Here is a 23,057-nt window from a genome sequence, read left to right as displayed (position 1 = left end):
AAGTCCTGCAATTAAATCCCGCTAGCCCTCAAAGTCTGATTCTCTAGGAATTCCTCCTCCCATTGCCGGACCCCCAGGTTTGGAAGCCTGACGTGGAGCTCAGAACCTTCACTCCAGTGGGTGGACTTCTGTGATATAAGTGTTCTCCAGTTTGTGAGTCACCCACCCAGCAGTTATGGGATTTGATTTTATAGTGATTGCGCCCCTCCTACCATCTCATTGTGGCTTCTCCTTTGTCTTTGGATGTGGGGTATCTTTTTTTGGTGAGTTCCAGTGTCTTCCTGACGATGATTGTTCAGCAGTTAGTTGTAATTCCGGTGCTCTTGCAAGAGGGAGTGAGAGCATGTCCTTCTACTCTGCCATCTTGAACCAGTTTGTCCACCTTTTTCCTTTAAAGGACTTATTCCAAATACAGTTGCATCATGAAGTACTGGGGGTTAAGGCTTTACCATATGAATTTTGGGGAGATGCAGTGAAGCCCATAACACCATACAACTCTGTGATTCCCACTTCTAGGTTTTTATCCAAGAGAAATGAAAACATATGACCACACAAAGACACATATGGGAATGATTACAGCAGCTTTACTCATAATCACCCCAAAATGGAAACAACCCAAATGTCCATCAACTACTGAATGGATAAACATATTGTGATACATCCACAGAATAGACTGTTCCTCAGTGATGAAAGAAAGCAAACTACTGTTATGAGCAGCAACATGAATGAATCTGAGATGCATTATGCTAAGGGAAAGAAGTCAGACACAAAAAGCTATATACCTTATGATTCCATTGGCAGCCTGGAAAAGGCAGCACTATAGGAACAGAAATCAGATCAGTGGTTGCCTGGCACTGGGGGTTGGGGGAGGGAATGGAATACAGAGGGTCATGAGGGAACTTCTGAGAATAAAGGAAATATCTACTGTATACCTTGATGGCAGTGGTGTTTATAGGATTGATTCTATGTTTGTCAAAACTCATCAAACCATACACCTAAAAAAGGTGAATTTTATTGAATGTAAATTTTATTTAAATAAATAATACTTAAAAAGAAAAAGAGAGAAACTGATAAGACCCAAAGAGGCTTATGAGCTCAAAATCTCCCAGGAAGTTATTTATACAGATTCAACTTGTATCCAGCATCTTGTCTGAGATATAATGTTTATTGAGATGCTAAGGAGAAAAATAATTACCCCCCATTAAAACAAAACATACAGTGATGAGAATCCAGGATGAAACCACTGCCCATCCATGTCTCCATCCTTATCGGACACAGTCTTGCACAGCTGTGTGGTCACTTCGCAGAGAGGAGGGCATGTTGATCTAAGAACTTCTGTGACCTTGGATTTCACTCTTGGGGGCATCACACACATTCTACTGCTAAGCAGTCTCATTTCTCCAAAGGAGTCATTGGATATTTTGGGGCCTCAGTTTCCCCACTCTTAGGAAGTATACGTGTCTTGGGTTTCTCAGAGAGAGATCCAGTATCTGTTGAAAAAGAAATGACAGTCAACATTTTTTAGATGCTTACCACGTGCTGCCCACTCTGCTAATAACTTACATGTGTGATGAGTGCTTGTTTCACTTCCTCAGCAACCCCCGTTTTGTAGATCAAATAGCTGACCCTTACAGATAGGCTAGAGAAGCAGGCACACAGTAGATACCATTGGTGTCCTGCCCATTTTTCGTCGTCCTGACTACTTCAGTGCTCCTGGCCTGATTCCAACTGCCTGAGATCTTTCTCTGTTGAAACCTACTTTTCCCACATATGCAACAGGATGGAAACAACCCCACTGCATGATACTCAGCAGGAGTCAGTATATAATTATCCCAGCTCTTTTGCCCCTTGGGTGGGATAATTCTGAAGTCTGCTCTAAACCAGCTTCCTGAATGCTCCAGGGAGTTTACTCCCTTGCTGCTCACACATTATTAGCTGCCTTCCTTTCCCCCGTCTCACTTCCCATTCTTCCCCTGTGTTTATTTCCCCACAAAAATTAACTACCTGCACTCCAATCCTTACCTCTTTGTCTGCATGTAGAGTAACTCAAACTAAGAGCCATAAAAGCACCTTGGAGAGTTACTGCTGCCATGAGCATGAGAACTTGTTCTCAAAGGAGGCTCAGAGACCACATGTAGAATTAAAATAAATTCTTTAAAAAGTAGAGAGAATGTCCTAGAAGGTCAGAAGGAAGAGATTCCATGGAGAATTGCCATGCTGAAGAAAGACTTTATGGAAGTGTTAAGAATTGAGTTCAGCATTTAATCATGAGTGAAAATTAGGTGTCTCCTTAGTTGCACAGTACAAACATGTGGCTGATTGTCATAGTTGAGGGAATAACAGCAATGACACTGGTCAAAGAGAACTGGTATAAGGTATAAGCTCAGGCCCAAGGTAGACATATTGAATCCACCTGGATGTTTCGTTTCCTTCCACAATACCACCTCTCTAAAAGCCAGTCCTCCTCCTGAAGTGGAAGAAAGCAAATGGATTGTGTGGCCAGCTCATGTGATGACACCTGACAGATGGTTCCAGACCCCTGAACATCTCTGAGCTCCTGGCCCCCAAGCCAGGGCTGGGTGAGCATCAGTATCTGGAAAAGGTAGTGGCCCAGACTCTAGGAACACCTTCATCCTGACTCCAGAAGATAAGTTGGCATGATGACACCTCACATATGACTACCTTTGTGCTATCTTTCATGTGTGGGCAATAATATTTATGTCATGGGACTGTCATGAGTAGTAAATGACACAATGTCTGTAAAGCTCATCATGGTGCCTGGCACATAACAATTAATGGGACCCCAATGAGCAAAATGTCTTAGTGCAGAAAAGAGACTGAGTCCTTGGTCTCAATAATGCTAGGCTAGGTTCTTGGAGGAGTGATGTACCTCCCACATCTCCATAAAGTCCCTATAAAGTAGAAACCATGATCTTCAGCCCCCAGGAGCTGGGGAGCTGGTGCACGTAGAGTACCAAAATGATGCTCTCAGTAAGTACCATTAAATCTCAGTCTGCAGTCATAGGAGGAGGTGTCAGTCTTGAAGAGAAATGGAGCATAGTTTTCTCTGAGTGGTCTACACCTACCCAAGGCATAACTCCAGAGTGGAGTAGCATTTTACCCTGAAGCTAAGGAGCTTGTATTTCAGGGTTCCTCGAGGCCCAGCGTGGTACCTCAAGGTTCCTGCATGGCCCTTTCAAGGCCCAGAATTCCGTATTCATACTTTGGCTTAGTTTTGTTAAATAGAGCTCCCTTCCCAGTTGAAGAAGCTTCAGTCCCCACTACCAGCTGAGGGCAAGGGTCGTTGATGGGAACATTGTCTGGGCTCATAGCTGGAGTCCAGATGAAGCTCAAGAGTTAATCCAACCAGAACCTTCTTCCTGGGCTCACTGTGTGTTCTTACAGGTCTTCTCTTCTTTCATCCATCCTTTCTCTCCTCCCTGCCTCCCTCCCGTAACAGAGTCGCAGACTGTCCAAATGTAGAGAGCATCAAGTTTTACCACCTGATCTCTGGAAGAAAGGAAGGAATTGCTCAGTGGCTGAGTTGAGCTAGAAATTAGGTTTCCTGTCCTCCAGTTTAGAGCCTTTTCTCATACTGCTCCCTCCCTCCCTCCCTTGCTCTCCCCCTTCCTCCCTGCCTTCCTCTTACTTCCTAGAAATAAAGGAGTTTCATCTTTTCTCTAAAAGGAAGTCACTTCATGAAAGTGGCCAACAAGGGACAAAGAACGTCTGATTTTTTTGGTGTCCAGCTCTGGGATTCAATTGTTTTCACTGGCCTTTTGTGCTCTTAGTTTATAAAAAAATCAATAGTTTAATATAGGAAAGAAGTCCCCTGGCTATCTCTTTAGAGTTGTTTTACCTTCATTGCAGGGCTCTGGCTCTGCCTGCCTGCCTGCTAAGAATCCCTAACTCAGATTATTTGGTGCAGCATCAGCCCAGCTCTCTAGAGTTGGTCCACCAGATGCAGGATGATGATCATAGTAACACCAGTGACAGAACTCAGACATGTGTCCAGGGCATTCTCAGAGACATTTCATGTGTGATGATACTCATATACATAGTCGACACTTAATAAATGTTTAACCAAACTGCTTCAAATAAATAATTACAATATCCAAATAGATAGGCTAGACAGCATTATCCTTACAATGGTAAGAGAAGCAGCTATGCAGTGAGGATCTATTGTATTTCCCACTGTTGGTATTAATTGTCTCCTCTTCAGCATACTCACGTGAGGAAACAATTATCCCCATTTTATAGATGAAGAAACTAAAGCTTAGAGAGTTTATGTGACTTGCCAAGAGTGCTGAGGGAAAGCACAACTGGATAATAGCATCTCCCTCATCTTGATAAAGCCCATATTTTCTCTGCTTGACCTTAGGTCCTCTTGGAATGTGGCAAAATACAATTCAGAGAGACTTTGTGATCTCCTGAACATCCATGGCTTGGCCTTAACCTTTTCCTTTGTTCTTTCCCCAACTCTAGATGACAGAAGATTGGATCAGGCCAGGGGGACTCTTGAATGATAAGCAACACATTCTTAGCTCCACGGTGGCCCATGATCCACGCTCTGACCCAAGATGAGGTGGGCCAATTGGGCTCTCTCCTTGGGAGTTAACACTTGAGAAACTCAAGGAGTAAACCAGTTGGTTGTGATTTCTGGTGTTGGAAAATCTTGCAGATACTCTGGCTAGGGGATCCCTTATGGGTTATGCTCAAGATGAGACAGGAGATAATTCATGTGAAATTCTCGTATAGTGCTGTCCGTGGAAAGTACTCAAGAAAGGACAAGTAAAATCATTGTATTCATTTCCCTAGGGCTGCTTAACAAATTACCACAAACTGCTTAGCTTAAAACAACAGAAATGGATTATCTCACAATTCTGGAGGCTAGAAGTCCAAAATCAAGGTGTCATCATGGCCATGTTGCCTTCAAAGGCTCTAGGGGAGAATTCTTCCTTGTTTGTTCCTAGCTTCAAGTGGCACCGGCAATGTTTGGTGTTCTTTGGTTCATAGATGCATCACTTCAATCTCTGCCTCTTTCTTCACATGATGTTCTCCCTTTGTGTTTCTATCTTCATGTAGCATTCTTTTTTCTGTGTATGTGTCCAAATTTCCGTCTTCTTATAAGGGTACCAGGGATTGGGTTTTGGCTCACCGTAATTCTCTGTGACCTCATCTTAACTTCATTACATCTAGAAAGACCCATTTCCAAATAAGATTCCGAGATTCTAGAGGGGGAATGAACTTTGGGGGAGAAGCACTGTTCAGCCCTGTGCAGTCATTGTCATCATCCTCATCCTCATCCTCATCATCGTTACAGAAGAAGTGCAAAGTGCCTGGTAAAATTCTGGTACAGAATAAGTGCTCAATAAAAGATAGCCTTAAATAAAAACAACAATAGCAGCAGCAAGAATAATGATACTAATAAATAAGATAATGTGTATAAAATATCTAGTGTCATGCTTAGCATATAATAGGACTGTTCATTCTCTTCTTCCCCAAAGCACCTAGCACACAGAGGTATACACAGGGTGCTCAATAAATATTTGTTGAAAAAACAGCACATTTCAGTTTCTTAGAAAAAGCCCCACCATTTGTCTCCAAGAAATTGACATCGGACATGGAATGGAGCAGCCCGCGGGGCTGTCACCTGGGAGTGGGAGGTGTGAGTGGATGACAGGCCAGCTCTCGGCTGTAGGTGCCGATGGCCACTCCTAATGAGACAGAGTGAGAAATGAGCTCAGTCCATGGAGCTATAGTTTAATCCTTCCTGAGCCCACGGGGGCCCAGCATGGTGACACCAGTTGTTTACAGATTTCTTTCTGGAAAAAAGCACAAGCTGTTTTTGGTTTAATGGTGCAAAAAGTATCTTCAGGACCCCTCTAACCCTCAGCCCAGTTTCCAATACCACCTGGCAGAGAGCAGAATGGGAGGGCATGGATTCCAAGCCTGACTCTCCCCCAAGGATCCAAGTGGTCATGGGTGGGTTCTTTTCTATCAGTGACCCTCAGTCTTTTCATCTGAGAAGTGGGCATGATATACACACCACTGAGCCCTCTTGAGGATTAATGAGATAATGGGTCTAAAGAGAACTTAGTAACCTGAAAAGAAATGCAAGCATGTTATCTGTCTAGCAGTCCCACCCTACCAGATCTAAGCTTCTCCTCCCACCAAACACCTCTCCCTGCTGATGTGGATTGCTTGTTCTCTCTTCATCAAACTGCATGCTTAGGAAAACATTTGAAACTGACTTGAATTCTGATACTGATGAGTGATGACAACTTCAAGTGTTACTTCCCTAGGAATCTCTTCCCAATAGGGACCAATACTTTAAGCTAGATGAATTTATTTATTAATTCATTCATCCATTTATTCATTCCACTGTGCATTTATTCATTTGTTCTTAGATCCATCATCCATTTGACTATGATTTATTGAGCATTTGCTCTGTGCCAGTCATTTCCTAGGTATGAAGATGAATCCAGCAAGGACTCTAGTTTCATGGCACTTGCAGACTCAGGAGGGAAGTATATGAACACAAATAACCAAGGCAAAATCATTGTTTATGAATTAGGGCTTTCCTTCTCTCTGAACCTCAGTTTCCCAGCTATAAAATTAGACACCTGGACCAATTGTTCTTAATTCGCTCCCCCTAACAATCTACGAAATGACTGTACTATTGGAAAGAACACTGAACTCTGGGACTCAGGACATTCTAGTTTGGATCCTAACTCAAATCAGAAAGGTCTGAAGCCCTTTTCACTCTGTGCACCTCAGTCTCCTAGTGTACATGATGTATGTGTGTGTACATGATGAGACAGGGTGAAATGATCCCTAAGATTCTTTCAGTTTAGAGTCTTTTACTTTATAAGGTCATTCAACTCCTTGTCTGGGGTGCCAGTGACACAGCAGTAGCAGCTGAGCAAAGATTCAGAGGAAGACACCAAAGAGAAGGCTCAGGAATGGAGCTCTTAGAAGCCTCTGCTGATTGTCGGCAGGTGTTTTCCTGGGATGCTCGGCATCCTGCCACGGCTGGTGATCTCTGTCTTCTGCTCTCATAGGCTGAACGTGGAAATGTCGGAGGCAGAGAACAGACACCTCCTTTTCCTCACTGCGGCCAGCCTGCCACGACATGTCTGTATCCTAAGCCAGGTAGTGTGATTACGTGGGAGGCATGCTGGCACCTCAGCAGCCGGGGGGTGGGGGAGTGGGCATGGGGAGGGCGAGGTCTGGCTGAATCAGCCTTTCAGGAGAGGAGGTTTTGTGGTGATCAGCCCGCCATTGATTTGTGTTTTGTTCTGGCAGCTTTTGGTAGCCCAGGGGACCCAGTCTCAGAGGTGGGGCAAGAGGCTCTGCCATGGTCGGGGATGCTAGTGCATCAGCACACACACAGCTGCCAATGATCAGGGCTAAAACAGCAGTTCTTCAGTGGCTGAAGACTTCCAGAGTACAATCTCAAAGAACTTCAGAGATTCTGTATGTGCTCCGTGGACTACTGAGCCTTTGAGATATCTCAGCACAATCCATTGGTGACGAGCACACCCCCTCTGCCTGCATTTGAATTCTGCCTCTCCCACTTCCCAGCTGTGTGCCTGGGGCAGATTTCTTTACCTCTCCATGCCTGAGTATCCTCATCTACAAAATTACAACAAATACTTGAAGTTGTGAAGGTCATTAAATGAGTTGATGCTTAGAAAGCGTTTAGAATAGTGAACTGTGTCTGGAGCATAGTAAACAACAAGAAAGTGTCAATTCTGTATAAAGTGGAGCGAGAAAATAATACTACTAATAATACTGACAACAACAATAATAATAACTCCCTCTTGGAGCTTCTCAGGCACAGCAGCATGGCAGGGGTTTTGGGAAGTCTTACAACACAGAAACTTGATTAACTTTCTTTAAATGAGAGATGCTAATAGCCCCTACCTCACAGGGATTTTGGGGAGTTAAATGGGATTACGGATGCAAGCACTCTGCATAGATTCTGACACACAGTTAGTGATCAGCAAAACGTAGCAGACGTTGTTGTTGCTGAATTCCTGTCCAAGTGAGGGTTAAAGTGGCAGTTGCCTGTGACTTTGGAAGGTGATTTATAGAAGCTAATGGTTCTTTTCAGCGGGCAAGAGAAGGATATCAATCGGTGAAAGTAAGCTGTAAGTGAAAATTGAAACTGTCAGATGGCGTGGACTTCCTGCTCAGTCTCTGGCAGTTTTTTCTCTCTTCTTTTAATTAAAAGTTTTTGTCTTCTGATGTAGAAGTGAAATAAATCCCTTCTGACCTTAGCATGCTCAGTGCCTACCTGGAACAGAAGCCTGCCCTTGTAGGCACGGATGTCTTCCTTCTGGGGAGTCCAGCGCTGGGACCTGCTCCTGAAATTCACTCAGTTAGCAGGACATCCAGCACGATGCTCACAGTGGCTTTGGATCCTGACCTGAGTTTAAAACCCAACTCTGTGACTTCCTGGATGTCGGATTTTGGCAGGTTATTCTGAAACATGTTTCTATCTTTTGTTTAGTGAAATGGTGTTAAAAATGCCTGCTTTAAAAGGGTTTTTTTCAAGAATTAAATCAGAAAAAGTATTTCTAGCACAGTGACTAAACACAGAATCTCCTTGATAAATGAGAGTCCTTTTCCCCTTCTCCCTTCCTCACTCTGGGCTCTGATGCCTTGTTCTCTGGAAACATTTGACTTTCCCAACTCAATTAACCAGCATTCTCCATTTAAGGACACAGTATGGGCTCCATGGTTAAGAGAGCAGACTCTGGGTTCGTACCACCTGGATTTGAGACTCAGTTCCAACATCTATTGTGTGACTTTGATCAAAAGTTAATCTGTCTGTTCAGGTTACCTGTTACGGCATTTAAAAAAATCTCTAAACTTAGTGGTTTCCAATAGACATTTTATTTTGACCACAATTTAGTGGATTAAGAATTCAGGGCTCAGCTGGGCAGTTTGTCTTGGATCCATGTGGCATCATCTGAAGAATCCCGTTCTAAGATGGTTATTTCACTCCCATGCTTTGTGCCTCAGTGCTCCTCAGACTGTAGCTATTTCCACGTGGAATCCCATGCTCCACAACCTCTCCCCGTGGTTTGTGCTTCTCATAGGTTGGTTCTTGTAGAATCTTCTCATAGGTTCTCACGGTTGTTGGACTTTTTACAGTTTCTCAAGGCTCTAAGAGATAGAGAGTATTACAAGAAAGGCTTCTTATGACCAAGCTTCAGAAGGTCCAGAACATCATTTCTGCTGCATTCTCCTGGTTGAATAAGTTATTAGGACAGCCTGGATTCAAAGAAAAGGGAATTTGACTCTCTTTCTCAATGGGAGGAACAATAAAAAATGTACAGCCATTTTTAACATATCACATCCTTGGAGCCTCCCTTTTCTACCTCAAGGGACTTGTGGAGAATTAAATGAGATAATGAACAAAAAAGCATTTAGCACAGCACCTGGCATGCAATAATCACTCAATATAAAGTTAGCTGTTATGATTAGTTGTCTCTTCTCCATCCAAGCCTTCTTCCTCATGGCCACTGCCTTCTTCCTCATGGCCACTGCCTCCTTCCTCACCACTTTCCCCCTGCATACACAAACACATCAGTTTTTCCCACTTTGAAAATAAATATGAAGGATGGAAATCTGGGGAGAAATGGGAAAGCCTTGGGGAACCAAATTATGCCCAGGCTATAATTCAAGCCTGGACAACGGTAGTAGTGGAGGGAATAGAAAACGTAGAAAAGTTCAAGAGCTATTCAGGAGTTACACTGAAAAGATCTCAGTGATTGATATATTGATTATTTGATGTAATGAGTGTGTAAGGAGAAGGAAAGAGATGAATTGAGGGTGATGCCCAGGTTGCTCACCAGAGTGACTGACTGGATGATGTTTTTCACAGACAGCAAACACAACATTGAAGTTCTGCTGGCTGCCACCTCTTTTACTTATATGCTTGTCTTCCTCACATTTGCAACATGCAACCTCCTAGGAATTTAGACCTTGCTCTTTCAGTAACAGGGAACTCTGGAAGCTTGTTGATCAGAGGAGTGACATGAAACAAGTTGTTCCTTAGGGGGATTACATGGTTCATAACAAGGCAAGACAGATGACTACCTTGTATCCGTTTTGGTCTGGTCATATTTAAGACTTTTCACTGTATTAATATAGCCTTGTCTTTTGCACAGAGAAATGGCAGTGCTCTGGTGGAAAGTTGTAACTGCAGAGAAAGTGCAAAAACAAACAAAGCTGCTTTGTTGGCTTTCCAACTTAATGAGAACACAGGCTACTCAGATTCCCAGGGGGTACATGTGACTTGATTATTATCCAGAGGTCCTATCCGTTTGTATCTCCATCAGCCTGAGGTGGCATCCCAGATGAAGTCTGTCTATCACCATGCCTCGTACACCCCCTCCAGCTTGACCCTTCTTTATGATCTTTGGCTTAAATCAGAGCTCACAGCTCTATGCACAGCTCCAGGCCTCTCCAAATACCCTCTGACCAGGGAGGGGTCTTCTGTGATATCTGATCTGCCTTGTGACTCCAACTGGTGCCAAACAAGTTTAGTTTTTCCCCAGAGTAAATGCACTACAGAGAAACCCTATAAAAATACACATATCATGATGACATGATATCAGCTGTTACATGTCATATCGGGTATAACATGGTAGGCAGTTCTCCCCTGCGTCATAATAGCCTTTTAGTTTTTTCTTAAATTTTGCAATAATGGGATCCCACATTGTACACAATTGAATTTTTAGACCCTATTTGGAGCATTATAATGGAGGATTACTGCTATAATAGTAACAGCAACAATAAAAACAGCAATGAAACTGATAACAATAACAATTAGAGTAACAACAACAGCCAACTTTAAAGTGTGCTTATTACATGGGAGGCATTGCGCTAAGCATTTTATATATGCTTATCTCATTTAATCACCATGAGAATCTTATGTCTCAGATGATTTTTATGTCCGTACTACAGATAAAATTTAGAGAGGTCAAGTAATTTGCCCAAACAGGTAATAAGTAGTGAAGCTAAAATTCACATCTGGGTCTTTCTGACTTGGTTTCCCTGGTGACTGGGGATAGTCACATTATACAGCCCTGGAAGGTTTCTTGGGTGCATTGGGTTTGACCTGAGCTTTGTCTTAATGAAGGGGTTGCAGTCTAGACTGGTTTCCTTTACTGAGTGCTGTACAGAGGGCCCTGACATCCTGCTGGATGGAAGATGATAGAAACATATTAGGCAATCAAAATGTAAACGTTTCCACTTAAAGAGCAAATTGCGGAACACGTAGGGGACTTGAGATCCATCACATTGGAATTCAGCAGCAAGGGTAAAAGATCCAGGGTATGGTAATAAGTTGCAGAGCAAGAGAGTGTCTGGAATGGTGATTTAATTAAAGATAGTGGGATAGGTTTCATCTCCCCACTGCTACTGACACAGGCAAGTGACCAGGGCTCTGGAGGACAGGTGACAATCAGCGCCATTCATGGGGGCTCCAGGGGAGATTTGCAGAGACTTATTGTCTGAACTCTCTTCTGGCTAAAAATCTTAGACCTGATTCATGCATTTATGATGACATAGATGCCAGACTGGAAATGTAAAGAGTGGAGAGGGTGAGGTGTGAGAGTTCTGGGAAGTGGGGCGACCTGAGAACACACGCTCCTCCTGAAGGAACAGCCGCCATTGACCTCCAGCTAATGGTGGTGTATGGCTCTTTTCATCTTTTGAGGGAGGCAGGACATCAGAATGTCTACATGAAATATGCAGACTTATAAATACTAGGAAAAATACAGAAAGAAAAAAATCCTCTGGTCCACGTCTTTTGGGCAAATAAATCCTGTGTTTCTGTTTGGAAATACAGAACTTATTCAAATGTCACTTCCTCTAGGAAACCTCTGTATTTGTTTGATAGGGCTGCCATAACAAAGGACCACCAACTGGGTGGCTAGAAATGACAGACATTTTTCCTTTCACAGTTTTGGAGGCTAGAAGTCTGAAATCAAGGTATTGGTAGAGCCATGCTCTCTCTGAAACCTGCAAAGGAATCCTTCCTTACCTCTTCCTAGCTTCTGGTGGTTTTCTGGCAAGCTGGTGTAGGACTGAAAGTTCAAACCCTCTAATCACTGGATTGGCTGCACTGGCATCCAGCCCCCATCTTTAGGTGCCTTCCAAAAGTCGTAACATAACGAAAGTCATCTTTATCACCTGGAACATCACTTAGGAAGTTCCAAGGGTTTAGGAGCTCTGTGCCTTGGAACTGTGGATGAAGACCAAATTTCTTGTTATAAATTACAGTATCACAAATACCTTGGGAGAAAGAGCTCTGGAAGTCTTCACAGAAGAGTCATTTATGTCAGAGGGGTGTGGTCATGAAGGATAACTAAGATTTAATAGGTTGGGAGGGAAATTGGGGAATAGAGAGGCCAAAGCAAATCCTCAGGAAAGAGTTTTAAGGATGGATAAGAAGATGAGGAGACATTCAAGGCAGAGCATAAGGTGCAGGCCAAACCATGGAGTGTCAGAGAACAGAGTGGCTTCAGAAGCTATAAGTGACGGAGTGGTGGTGGTGGGATGAACTGAGAGATTGGGATTGACATATATACACTAATATGTATAAAATAGGTAACTAATAAGAACCTGCTGTATAAAAAATAAATAAATAAAATGTAAAAAAATTTAAAAAGAAGCTGTAAGTGACGAGGAGTGATGGGGGCCTGTCAGGGAGAGGGGTGAGAGTGAGGCTAGGAGATCAGGAGGAGCCATATGGTGAAGGGTCTTGAACCAGGGTAAGAGTCTGAGTTAGCGAAGTGGCCATGGGATGGAGAGAAAGAGACTTGGGAGATTTGCTCAGGTGGAATATATAAGAGGTAGCATTTAGTTCACAGACTTGGTTGTGCAAGTTATAGGGCTTTTATTTTCCTCCTATAATTGAAAGTAATTTCTATTTAAGCCACGCTTCTACTATATGGGAGGCATGTATTTATGCCTTGGTAGATTCTCCCCTTTCTGTTGAGTTGTATCTAAGTTCTGGGGGATATGCATAGGGATAGGTGTGCTGTGTGTGGAATCTGTTAAGATCTACTCCTTTTATGGCCCCTGGCATGCGCTTAGCAGGTAACTGCTGAATTCCCCCATCTTCTCCACCACAGCCCTCTCTGAGTGGTCTATCTCTTCACACATGTGTGCCACCACCCAGGAAACATTGTCTTGACTTCTGGGTAAACTCTAGGAGACCATCTCAGTCCTGTCTGCCCAAACACTGGGGTCTTGTAAACTTCTAAACTTCTACCCAAGAAGTAGGAGCATATTAACTCTCTATTCTCAGATTCCCTAAACCAGTGTTGGGTTTCTCCAATTCCTTGGTTACCCTGGGGGAGACAGAGCCAAGGACACCTTTCTCAAATACATCAATGATGTCTAACTCACTTAATTTGTTTCACTTCACATCTTTCCTCTTCATATCTTTCATCTTTCCCAAATGATGATTTGGGTCATCATTTTTTATTTCAACATTAAAAGTGAGGGGAAACTTTTAAAATCTAATTCAGAGTTTCTTTACATGGGGTCTGGTGGAATTCTAACTGAAATGTATCATTTCCTTCCCTTACAAATGTAAGAAAAAAATCACATTGGTTTTAACAATACCTGTGGCTTTGTAAAATACAGAAATAATAGATATCTTCATATCACATTATAGGCTTTGAAGATTTCAAAATTTGAAGAAATTTTGCTGATGCATGTGATTCTGAAATTATAGTAGTCATTACAAAATCATGTTAACTCAAGAAGCACATGTATTACTATATCACAAAATTTAAACTATTCTAATGAGTGTGTTTCTATATGATTGGTTTCCTGGATGCTTGTATCTATTTCATTTTCCAGGAAAAAAATTATAAAAAAACTTTTGAAATGGCAAAAAATGAGTACTAGTTTCTTACAGAATGTCAGAAAACCTGTTGTGCACCTTCTGGTTATCTGATTCTAGAGTAGTTTCCATCTTTCAGTGCTTTGAGCTGTTTTACAACTCTGAAAGTTAAGAAAAACTGAGAGTAATGGAAATAACTCTTGTTCATAAAAGTAAAATTTGTCCTGTAGAGGTACAGTTGATTCCCACTCTCTCCCTGATCTTTCCACTTTCCAAACACTCCAGTTATGAGCAAGTTTTGCATGTATTAACACATTTGTTTTAGCATTTCTAATTGCCCAGGTATGTTTCTGCTCTTTGAATTCCCCTTTGAACCAGTTTGTAACACCTTCCTGATTTTTTCATTCATTAATGAGTTAAATAAAAACTTTAAAACACGTTCACTTTATATTTGTATGAGAGTCATGATTTTACATTGTAAAATCATTTTGCAATGTGGTTTATGCCTATAAAAACATTATTCTGAGAAGGTGTCTCTATAGGCGTCACATGGCACAAAAAAGGGTAAGAAATCCAGCATGTAATGCCCCATCCTTGGGTACCTTCTGGTCCTAGACATTTGATACTCAAAAGCCTTTTCTCTTCTTCTGAGGTACTATCCCTTTGCTGAAGCAATGCAAGCCACGGGCTGTAGCTGCTGCTCAAAAGAGGGGATGGTCACAGTAGCAAGAAAGAGCAGGGTGGGTAAATCGCCCAATGTTTCCTTAGGTCAGTCTCCCAAGCGATAGAAATAAAAGCAAAAAATAAACAAATGGGACTTAATCTAATTTAAAAGCTTTTGTATGGCAAAGGAGACCATAAACAAAATGAAAAGCCAACCTATATGGCCTGGGAGAAAATATTTGCAAATGATGTGACTGACAACGGCTTAATTTCCAAAATTTACAAACAGCTCGTACGACTCAATAACAAAAAACAAAAAAACAAACAACCCAATCAAAAAAAGGGCAGAAGACCTAAATAGACATTTCTCCAAAGAGAATATACAGATGGCCAATGGGCACTAATTATTAGAGAAATGCATTTAAAACTGCAGTGAGGTACCACTTCACATTTGTCAGAATGGCTATCATTAAAAAGTCTACAAATAACAAATGCTGGAGCGGGTGTGGAGAAAAGGGAACCCTCCTACACTGTTGGTGGGAATGTAAATTGGTGCAGCCACTATGGAGAACAGTATGGACGTTCCTTAAAAAACTAAAAATAGAATTACCATATGATCCAGCAATCGCAGTCCCGAGCATATATCCAGACAAAACTATAATTTGAAAAGGTATATGCACCCCTATGTTCATGGTAACACTATTCACAATAGCCGAGACATGGATACAGCCTAAATGTCCACCGACAGATGAATGGATAAAGAAGATGTCGTACATATATACAATGGAATACTACTCAGCCATAACAAAAGAATGAAATAATGGCATTTGCAGCAACATGGATGGACCTAGAGATTATCATACTAAGTGAAGTAAGTGAGAAAGATAGAGACAAATATCATTTGTCTCTTATATGTAGACTCTAAAACATGACACAAATGAACTTATCTACAAAACAGAAACAGACTCACAGAGAATAGACTTGTGGTTGCCAAAGGGGAAGGGGTAGGGGAGGGATGGAGTGGGAGTTTGGGATTAGCAGATGCAAACAGTTATATATAGAATGGATAAACAACAAGGTCCTACTGTATAGCACAGGGTACTATATTCAATATCCTGTGATAAACCATAATGGAAAAAATATGAAAAAGAATGTATATGTATGTATAACTGAATCACTTTGCTGTACAGCAGAAATTAACACAACATGGTAAATCAGCTGTACTTCAATAAAGTAAATTTTAAAAAAAGAAAGAGCAGGGTGGGGATGGAGGAAGCAGAAGCATCATCTGAGACTTCCAAGTCATCTAACCACCTGGAAAAGGGCATTATCCTTTTTATCTGACAAGAAGAGGGTCTAGAGTCACTGTAGAGCTCTAGTCACCATTTCCCGCAGACTGTGCTCCGTGGGGCCTCCTGGGGTGCTCGCAGTCCGCATTCTTCAAGGGAGGAAGAGCTGCGGAAAGGCGGTGACAGACAGCACCTTCGAGCACGCGGTTGTTTAGGCTGAGCTGGCGTTTGGCTTTTTATTGTAGCTGTCATTTTACTCAGTAGGGCCATGGCAGGAAAGTGTCAAGCTGGTTCCCTATTGTACACTTCAGTGTAGCTGTGTTGTTGCTGGTGTGTATGTTTTTTTTTTAATCACAAGTCTGGGCCTCCTGGTAATAGACTAAACATGAGCTGCTGCTTGCCTTCTTCCCTCTGTGGATGTCATCAATGTAATCAGGGAACAGGTGGGTACAGGCGATTAATAGGGTGGGAGGGGGTGGAGGGGAAGGGATCTACTCAAGGGGGTGGGGAGTTAATTTGACCCTGCAGCTCAGATGCAGCATCTCCTCTCAGCAAGGCTGCCACAGCAGTTATCGGTGGGAACAGCCTTTCTCGAGCCTCTCAGTCTCATTTCCAGTCTGGGCATGCTTGAGAAGCCATTACCATATTTATAGAGCTACCTAGCCCCAGGGCACACGCATGAGAGGGTAAGAAAGACCTATCTATTTTTCCAGCTGTGCTGCTATCCTTGGCTGTGAGGCTGGCAGGGGAGGAGGGAGGGCCCCATCCCAGCATTAGAAGGGTGGAGAGGATTAGGCTGCAGAACCTGGCCGGAGAGAACGTACATACTGGCCTCTTGCTTGCCTCTTCCAACTGGTTGGGCTGAGCCAGTGTGGCTATCCTTGCATCTATCAACCCTGAGAAAAGGAGCATGGTGGACCGCCAGTTAGGGAGAGCATTGCTGGGGAGCTAGTCTCAATGTCTGCTCCTTCTTCACCCTCAGCCTAGTTCCCCTTACTGAAATTCAAAGCAGCCCATGGATGGGGGGATGTCGAAGCAGTGCTGGAAAGTGGACAGAGCATGAACTTAAAGAGTCAAAGAAATCTTATTTGTTGTATAACCTTGGGCAGATTACTTTCTCTGAGCCTCATTTTAGTCATCTGCACAAAAGGGATAATGGACTGTTGGATGGATTTAATTACAGACATGGTTGAATGTGTCTTAATAAATGCTCCTCTTCCTTGATCAGGCCATTCTGTCTCACACTTCATGACTTACATCACTGCACTCTATGATGCTTTGTTGTAGCGGTCAGAAATGCCTGTATAAATTTATGCACTCCTCACTACCCCATCCCCATGAACACATGTGCACTCTTTCAGTTTCTCTGTCTTTGTCTGTGTGTCTCACACATACACACACACACATATACATACACACTAGTATTTTTGTTCTGATCAACTGTGGCATATCTACCCTGTTCTTTATACAACTTAGTGGGTTTTGCAACCAGAAAAGTCATTCTAAATCTCAGGATAGTAGTCCCAAATAAGGGTACTGTGACATTTCTGATTGTTTGTGTCTCTTGGCACCCCATATTCCCATGACCATCTGGTTATAATATCAAGGTTGCAATGAAAGCAATTGACAGCATGCTTTACCCCCTGCCTTCAGTCCAGCTAAAAGCCAAGTATACTGGCAGCAATTGGAGAGAAAATTTACTGTGTGTTCTGATGGGCTAACGAGGAAAGGATAGCAAGCATCTTGAAGCAAACTCTTAGTTCTACAAAAACTTGAAAACTAAACCACAGAAGAAACTGTGGACTCACCAGGTTGGGACCATCTTTGAGTGCTATTTATAGTCTCCCCTGCCTCTTTTTCTCTTCTAAGGAGAACGGATTCCAGAAGGGAGCCTTTAATTTGCTGATTAAAGATGCTGAGTGAGGAAGCAAAAAGGAGAAGCCAGGCTGAGGGAGCGCTAAATATATTTTCAGAAGGAAAGAAATGGTGACACCTGGAGAAAAACACACACAGGAGGGGAAGGCATCTGGGAAGGGTAGGGGAGAGAGGCTGAACAGAAAGGTGGTGGTGCTGATGGTGGTGCGGGTGATGTGATAACTGGGGCTGGGAAAATAGCGGGAAAGGGAGAGGATCCCAGGGACTGTTGAGGAAGTCTTGCTGTGCGGTACGCAGTGTAACCATCTCAACTCTGTCTCCTGTAATCAGGAGTTGTAGTCTATATTTCTCATCAATCCTTTGGGAGCTGGAAGTGTGAGTGTGAGTGACTTTGTGTGTGTGTGTGTGTGTGTGTGTGTGTGTGTGTGTGAACTGCCGAGACTGGACCCAAGGAGGTTGGGTTGTAGTCGGATTACAAGTACCTATTACCAGATCAGCAGAGCCCCAGCCTTTGATGACTTATCTGAATGGACTCTGGAAGTGTGATGTCACACCCTACATTCACAGCGAAAGGAGAGAGGGAAATATCTCTTTCAAGGGCCGCAAAAAGTCCTCTGCCTACAGCTCACAAAAACTGTGTCTCTGCTACATTATAGTATTTTTGTTTAACAGAATATATTTAGGTTGGTAAACAGAGGAGACATAAGAAGTGCTATTTTGGCTTCTGGAGCTCCAAATCAGACCCGACTCTGTCTCTCAGCAGCCAGGCAGGAGGTGAAGCAGGAGACCTGTGCTTTGAGAGTCCCTCTGATTGTTGTGAATCCACCTCCATCCACTCCCATGATATACATATGCAGTTATAATGCCCTGTCTATCCAAATGTATTTGTTTTTCTCAGACTCTGTTCAAATCTTCCATCCCCAGTGAAGAATGTCTGGGATACCAAACCCTCACCAAGCTTTTGCTTCTCTGAACAGCTATAGAAATGATGGACATTAATACAGCATTTGTGTCTCATGTGATCTGACCCTCTCCTGTGTCCATCTCTGTCCTAGATTCAGTCTGACTTCCCAGCCTCAAGTCCAGTGACTATGCTGCGCACAGGTGATAATTTTCCCTCCAAGTGCTACTTCCCCCAAAGAGGAATTCTGCTTATATCTTTGTCTTTACACAGATTCTCTTACTAGTTTATTTTGAATAATGAATTAGTGTTTGAATAAGACACTTTTTTTTCTAAAATAACCTCAAATAACATTAATTGTGCATGTTTATAGCAGTTTATAGAGGTCATGTGACAGAATTAGTAACAAATGAGGCAAAGACCTTTAGCACAGATTTGGTGATTATTCATGGGGATGTGGCAATTGCACATTGGCTGTCATTGTAAATGAGTCTTTTAAAGATCACTCCAAAAGGCAATACAGCAAATTCTGGGAAGATGACATTGATGATACAGTTTTTGCATCTCCCTAAACCCCCCATAAAAACTGAGCTAAGATATGAAAACCAAACAAACTGACAGCATCTATTTTTCAAAAACCTGACTTACAAGGTATCCTCCAAACCTCAAATTATGAGCAGATGTGGACAACACACTGACACTTTGAGATCTGCATAGTATCAGAATCTGTGAGGGAGGATACAGAGGGGTGCAACAGATTCTCTGATAGCCCTAAAAAGAGGACAAGAGCCAACTCTCCACCAGACACTTAATAAAAAGCAGGCAGAAGGATTTGGGACAGCATCCTCAACTGCTGGGTTTTCGTACACTTCTGTACATAGTAAAGTGCAGTTATCCCTGGTACAGTCTGAAAGGGCTGGAATAGCCTGAGTTCAGTGAACTCTTAAAAGGATGTAGCTAACCTCTATTCTAGGGCAAAATCCCACATGGATGGGAAACTGCTGGAAACGGAATCCAGATTAAACTGGACAGAGATGATACAGCAAAAGAAGGATAAGATCAGACAAAAGTGGGAGAGAAGCAAGGAGATCTCAGAAAGCACAGGTCATATTATGAAGCAACAAAAGAGTGCTCTCGAGCCATGAAGCTAGAACATCTGTTGTGAACCACTTATTTCTCCCCAAAGTTCAGGAAAACTAATTTCACATAACAATAGGCAGAAAGGGATCAAGTCTGAGATCAGTACAAACTTACTAATAAAGAATGAGACAGAGGAGGCTAATATCATCTCCACTGGCGATGAAAACTGTAGCCTAAAATTTCAAAATGTACTAAAAGAAATTAAAATAATGATGGGGAAATGAAAAAAATCAATCTGTAAAAGAAAAACTTAGTAATGAAGTTGTAGAACTCAAGAAAGAATTAGAAATGGAAGAAAAAAACTCAAAGATAAAGATTAAACTGGAAAGAACACAAGAGTGAATGAAAACATCAGAAAATATCGTGAAGTAAAAGTGAAAAGGAGTAAAATTTTAAACATCAAACACATGAGGAAAGAGATGAAAAAAGATTTGAAAGTGACAGAAATGAAAGGTAAAGAATAACATATATATTATATAATAAAAATTCAGAAAGAACACCAAAGCAATGGGATAGAAATAATAAAAAGTTTAAAACAACTTTCCTAGATTAAAAAAAAAAGATTTGACAGCACATACTGAAAAGAAACACCATGTACCCAAGAAAAATGACCCAGGCTGACCAATACTGAAACATTCTAAAAAGTACTTTGTGCTCCCAGGCAAAAGGACTAAGCCACTGAAGAAGGCAAGAGAATCTGATGGTCATCAGACTGCTTGACAGCAACACTTCATATCAGGAGACAATGGAGTGAGATATTTAAGATACTCAAGGAAAGATAATATAAGCCATATATTATAAATCCAGCCAAACTTACGTTCAAGTATAAAGACTGCAGACAAACTGCTATCAACAAGCAAGAACTCAGGAAATATTGTTCCTAGGAGGCTTTACTGAGTAAACTACCAGTGAATGAAAATGACTGGAGAGACATTGACATAAGGCCTGGTGGTGAGCATTAAAGATATATCTACCTGTAAAACTAAATATAAGTGATGTTAATAAGGGAGAAAGTGCCGACTGTAACGATAGCACTGAAATTTTAGGAACTGTGCTACTACTTTTTAAAAGGGAGAAAGCATAAAAATAGTAGATTAAGCTTATGACTGCTTTAGAGTTATTAACTAGAAATAAAAGATATTGTTCCAAATCAATTCCTGGGATAGAAGGTGGTGAAGAAAGTGTTACCAGCAAATTTCAGTATTATTTACAGTAGCAAACCAATAGTCAATTGCCAAAGGAGGATACTGGGGGTTGTATATAAAAGTATTGACTTAGAGGAGGCAATTTGAACAAACATAACTAACTTTCCTAAGTACACCATCGTCAAAAAAAACCCAAAAAAGTAAAAAGATAGAAATAAATAAAAGAGACCACATTATAAAGGGCCATTTGCATTAGACAGTATGTCAGAGGGCAAATATAAAAATCATATCAATAAATGCAATGGGCTTAATTCACCTATTTTAAAAAGAAGTTCTATATTCTGCTATAAAAATGATATATAGATTCTGAAACTATATGATGTAGACAGGTTAAAAATAAAGTAAAAGGATGGGCTAATATATACCAGCAAAATGAAAATAAAAATAAATCAGAGGACATTTCCATTATCCCCCCAAAGAAACCTGTATCCATTAGCAGCCAACTCCCATTTTCTTCAATACCTCCAGTTTTAGACAACCACTAATCTACTTTTGTATGTTTCATATCAATGGAATCATACAATGTGTGCTCTTTTGTGACTGCCTTTATTCACTTATAATGTTTTCAAGATTCACCCCTGTTATAGCATGTATCATCTTCAGTCCTTTTGATTGTCAAATAATATTCCATTGTGTGGATAATTCATTGCCTTGATGGTTGCACAACTCTAAAACCATTGAATTCTAGACTTTAAATGGGTAAGTTGTTTGGTATGTGAATTATATCTCAATAAGTAAATAACTAAAATAAATCAAGGTTCATAATCTTTATATCAGAAAAAGCAGACTCTAGATAGGGTGACCAATATGTCCAGTTTGCCTGGGACTTTGCTGGTTTTAGCACTGAAAGTCTCACATCCTGGGGAATCCCTGGGCAAACTGGGACATTGGTCACTGTAAATTTAGACCAGTGATATTTAAAGGAGACAAAGAAAAATATTTATAATGTTAAGTTCTGTAAAGCTCAATGAAGATAGAGTCATTATTTATATTCATGCATCCAAAGCCATAGCCAATACACAAAGTAGAAATGATAGGAGATGCAAGAAAGAATAGAAACTCATAGCAGTATCTAACATACTTGGCTGAACCCAGGACACATGAGGTGGACAAAATTTGATAGAACTTAGAAGGCCTAAACAGCACAATGAATAAAATAGTTATCTGAATCTCAGTAATTCAGAATACAGATTATTTTCAAGTGCACGTAGAATATTCATGCGATTGTCCATATTTTAGGATACACACACACGCACACAGACATACACACACATATGCCCCTTAATAAATTCCAAGGAATAGGAATAATAAAAATTTATGAGGATATTTATTTATTAATTATTTTTAAGGCCGCCACTGTGCAGCATGCAGTATCTTAGTTCCCTGACCAGGGATCAAACCTGTGCCCTCTGCATTGGGAGTGTGGAGTCTTAACCACTAGACCACCAGGGAAGTCCCTAGACTGCCAGGGAAGTCCCTGTGAGGATATTTAATAAAAGGAGAAACTATTTAAAAAGTTGTAAAAAGTTTTCTCTAACAAGAATTTTTTTTAAAAACTGTTACTAAAAATACCTTGGGAAAAGTAAAACAAAATTATAAAATTATTTGAAAATAATGAAAATATAGCATGTAAAATCTATAGAATGAAATATTTGTCAGAGAAAAAAATCATAGCATGAAATACCAATATCAATAAAATTAAAAAGATAAAAATAAATGAATAAAATAATAAAGCTAGAAAAATCAGTAAAGTTAGAAAAACTATAACAAAGTAAACTAGAAGAAATTAGGAGGAAGGAATTGATAACAATGTAAGTAGGGGTTAGTGGAATAGAAATCTTAAACTAATAGGTAAATCCTATTTTTTCAAAGTTGGTACTTTGAAAAAACATTAATAAAATAAGCCACTAGCAAATCTAATCAAGAAATTGGTGGGAGAAAACATAGACACATAAAAATAGTAACCCCAGAAATCCCCTTGAAGACTTCCCTGCCTCGTGAGATCTAGGGGAATTCCATGGTTTGAATAAAGCTGAAGTCCTCCCTCAGATTTCTGGTAATTCAAGATAGGAGTGAGATATGGCATAGAGAATGGTGTTTAACTTTGT

General features: G+C 41.2%; 1 protein-coding gene across 3 annotated transcripts in view; it reads left to right on the top strand.

Moving 5' to 3' along the window:
- BRINP1 (BMP/retinoic acid inducible neural specific 1) overlaps positions 1-23,057 on the top strand; it is a 513,527-nt gene that overhangs the window by 101,375 nt on the left and 389,095 nt on the right. Inside the window, exon 2 of one of the 3 annotated variants that reach the window (XM_059926553.1) lies at positions 7,065-7,137. The exons of 1 other annotated variant lie outside the window; for it this stretch is intronic. The gene's annotated coding sequence lies outside the window, so the exon portion shown is untranslated. Of the gene's footprint in view, positions 1-7,064; positions 7,156-23,057 lie in introns of all 3 variants that reach the window. One more of the 3 variants, XM_059926554.1, reaches the window with a different exon arrangement.

The sequence above is a fragment of the Balaenoptera ricei genome, chromosome 6, assembly GCF_028023285.1.
Source record: "Balaenoptera ricei isolate mBalRic1 chromosome 6, mBalRic1.hap2, whole genome shotgun sequence".
Classification (NCBI taxonomy): Eukaryota; Metazoa; Chordata; class Mammalia; order Artiodactyla; family Balaenopteridae; genus Balaenoptera; species Balaenoptera ricei.
This window is presented reverse-complemented; position numbering and strand designations above follow the sequence as displayed.